The following is a 4,133-nucleotide window of genomic DNA, read 5'->3' on the forward strand; positions in this document are numbered from 1 at the left end:
TTCACTCATAAGGTAATGGTAGGCGAACTAATAGTGTGACGACAAATAGAGGAGATAGTTGTTGTACGTATTCCACAACTGAAGTCGTATATTAATGGGAACGTGATAGCAATTGTTGCACGACTAGTGGAAGATTGTTTTGCTGCAGAACCCAGATGGGGTAAGCAAGTGTTTCATTGTCTTTTTGGCATGCGTCGACCATTGTTTGAGCGCATAGCTAACATATTGGCGAGTTGTGATGATTTTTTCCAATAGTGCTCTGACATAATTGGATAAGATGGGCTCTCAATGATGCAGAAGTACACAGTGGCCTTTCGGTAGCTTAAATACGACACTAATGCTAATATGTTTCACGAATATCTCTATATTGATGAAACAACAAGCCAGGTAAGCTTGAAGGATTTTTTGGCATGGATCGTCAAGGCTTTTTGGGACAATGTTTGTAAAACTCAACCATACATGACACCAAGATCTTGCTAGATATGAACGAGAGGATCCATGATAGCATCAATTGCAATGCATTGGGAGTGGAAGAATTGGAACATCGCATGGAGGGGTGTCTTCACTAACGGATACAAGGGCGCCCATCTGACAACAATGCTAGAAGCAGTTGCTGACTGATGTGGATCTGACATGCATACTTTGTGTCGTTGGACCAAATAACAACTTCAACGTCCTAAATGCAATGGCCTTCGATGAGGCATGTGCTAGCAGAGCCCCAACGATAGAGTTCACCACCAATGGCCGCCAATATAATACTATGGCTTACTACTTGGCAGATGAGAGCTATCCACAATAGCTGGTGCTTGTAAAGACGATCACGTGTCTGACAAATCCGAAGAGGGTACCGTTGTTGGCAAGAAAAGACATAGAACTTGTCTTTGGAGTGCTTTAGGTAGATTGGATGATAATTAAAGGTCTAACACGTCCGTGGTATCAATCTTGCATCTCAGAGATCATGTATGCATGTATTATAAGCACGATACGGGTCGGTAATTGATGACGGAGGAGACAATGTGACTTACTGGAAGCATGAGCAAGCCGATTATAGTTCGGGTGTCGCAAGTGATCAACCAGATTTAAGTGCGTAGCGACGGATCTTGGTGGGAGCAAATGGATAATTTGTGTGTGAGTTGTCACAATAGTAAAATGGTTAATGTTTGAGGCCAAAGTTACTATGTTCAAACCAATAATGTTATATTAACACTATTTTTCAATGTAAAAAAGGAAGGTGTTTCTATTGTGTGTTTTATACAGAGAAATTTTGAAAAAAGGGATTAAATTCGCAAGCCTTTCGAAATTAGGGATTAAATTCGTTGTCCTTTCAGAAAATGGGATCAAGGCATGCGAACTTTTCAGAATAAGGGATTTTGATTCTTTTCTAAATTTTCTCTTCTTTTTAAAAATTATTTCCTTCATATCATTTGTGAATTGACCAAATTATCCACCCTCTTCCTCCTCTCTTTTACTGCACACCTTTTACGAGAACAAAAATCCAAGACCTAATTTGCTAAAACCCATAATAACATGGATAATTAAATTGAAGCAATGCTAAGAAGAAGACAAGCATAAACTAAAAATTGTGGAAATTCACTGCTTTACTTTGCAAGGCTGTATTGATGAGTAGAATATTGTTATGGATGAATTTTCCTTATATTTGCCAGTTCGAATTTAGCCCCTAATTTTATAAAAGTAAGACAACAATTTTACTTTAGTCTTGGAAACCATAGCAATTGGAGTTTGGGAGCTCAATAAAATGGCCAGAAGCCACTCGGCAATTAGTGACTGAGGAGGTTGGAGGCAGTTAAGAGAGGAGGGTAGAGGCAAGTGGTGATGAGAGGAAGGTGGGGCAGTCGGTAAAGGAGGAGGGTGGAAGGTGGATAATTTGGTCATCTGTAATAGTTGGAAAGAAAAAAAAAGAAAAAAAAAAGAAAAGATAAAATAGAAAAAAGCCAAAATCCCTTGTTCTAAAAAATTCGCATGCCTCGATCCATATTCTGAAAGGTCAGCGAATTTAATCCCTAATTTCGAAAGGCTTGCTAATTTAATCCCCCTTTCCGAAATTTCTCGTTTTATACACACGTTAATAAAATATTTTGCAAACGGGCCATTTAACTTTTTTATTCTCTCTTTGGGCCGTCAATAATTTCCAATATATAGATTACTACTATTATTTTGCAATGAAACGTCTCATTATTTATATAGACAAAACTAAAATCATGTCCTGTGAACTAGTATGATATAGATTGGCTTGTTCGAATGATCAAAGTGATTTGTGGGTATATCATTGTTTTCAGGTAATTTTACGTGTATCTTATTTACTTACGGATTAATATGATATGCTACGTATCTTATTTGGACTTATTATGTGAACACTACTCTCATTTAACACATGTTTAGTGTTGTTCATTTTAATTTATATATTTAGTTTGATTCAAATACATTAAAAAGATTATTGAAATTTTTAATTTCACAAAATTAATAAAAATCAAAGCTTGATTTATTATTTTATTCATTTATTTGAAATTATAGAGAAAACGAGCAAATCAAGTTTTGATTTTTGTGAATATTGATTAAAAATTGCAATAATATTTATTAATGTATTAGAGTCAAGCTAAATATATAAATTGAAACTGTCAACGTTAAATGTATTGGGAAATAAACAAAGGCAATCACGAATATAAAGGAGAATGAACACAAGGAATTGTTTACTCAATTCGATACAATGTGTATCTACGCCTGGGGGCGATGCCAAGCCAGTGATTTCACTATATAATTTCAGGATGATTTTACAATGAGGGAGCACCTCTATTTATAAGCACAATAGAGAGCCCTAATTCTAGTCAAACTAGGAAACATATTCCATAAGGAAATATCTTTTAAGGAATAAATCTATCACATGGAAATATACTTCAAGGAAACAAATCCTAAATATGGTAGGAGATATTTTAGGCTCCATAATTAACAATCTGTCACTTGGAGACTAACAACTCCTAAACAACCATATCCTCGTGATCTCATCCCTGCATCCGCTCAGCATCGCCGAATCTTCTCTTCAAGTTCCAAGACCAATTGAAGCTATGCATAGCTTCAATTTCTCTAAGGTCACCACCTTAGTAAACATGTCTGCTGGATTCTCACTTCCAAGTATCTTCTCAAGTTGCAGGATTTTTGTCTCCAATAAGTGTCGAATGTAATGATACTTCAACTCAACATGCTTTGTCCTAAAATGAAACGCTGGAATCTTTGCCAAGAAAATAGCACTCTGACTATCACTGTAGAGTGTGCTACTCTTGATCTTCTTCCCAAGTTCATCTAAAAAACTCTGCAACCACACCATCTCCTTGCTTGCCTCCGTCGCAGCTACATATTCAGCCTCCGTAGTAGACAAAGCAACGGTCTTCTGCAACTTAGAAGTCCATGAAATAGAAATACCACCATAAGTAAATACATACCCGGTTGTGCTTCTTCTCCCATCAAGATCATTGGACGTCAAGTCTGCATCCACATAACCTGCCAACTCGACATTCTTGCCATTGAAACATAAGACTCTTTCTGTAGTACCTCTCAAGTATCGAATGATCCATTTAACTGCTTCCCAATGTTGCTTGCCCGGATCACCCATGAACCGACTCACTACTCCCACTACTTGTGCAATATCAGGCATCGTACACACCATTGCATATTAATACTGCCAATTGCTGAAGCTTCAGGAACTTTCTTCATTTCAGCACGTTCTTCTTTTATACTCGGCGATTCCTTCTTCGACAGCTTGAAGTGACTGCCCAAAGGCACACTTACTGGCTTCGAATTATCCATGTTGAATCTTTCCAAAACCTTACCAATGTAAGCAGCTTGCGAAAGATACAATTTTCCTACCGTCTTGTCTCACTCATTTCTCATGCCCAAAATTTGATTAGCCTCTCCAAGATCTTTCATGGAGAATCATTCAGACAATTGCCTTTTCAAATTATCCATCTCCTTTTGATCACCTCCTGCGGTCAACATATCGTCAACATATAATAACAGGATAAGATAGCTCTTGTCAAACCTATTGTAGTAACAACAATGGTCAGCGTAGCATCTTTTTTAGCCAATCTCCATCATGAATCCATCAAACTTCTTGTACCATT

This window comes from Salvia splendens, chromosome 3 (genome assembly GCF_004379255.2).
Source record: "Salvia splendens isolate huo1 chromosome 3, SspV2, whole genome shotgun sequence".
In the NCBI taxonomy this organism is placed as follows: Eukaryota; Viridiplantae; Streptophyta; class Magnoliopsida; order Lamiales; family Lamiaceae; genus Salvia; species Salvia splendens.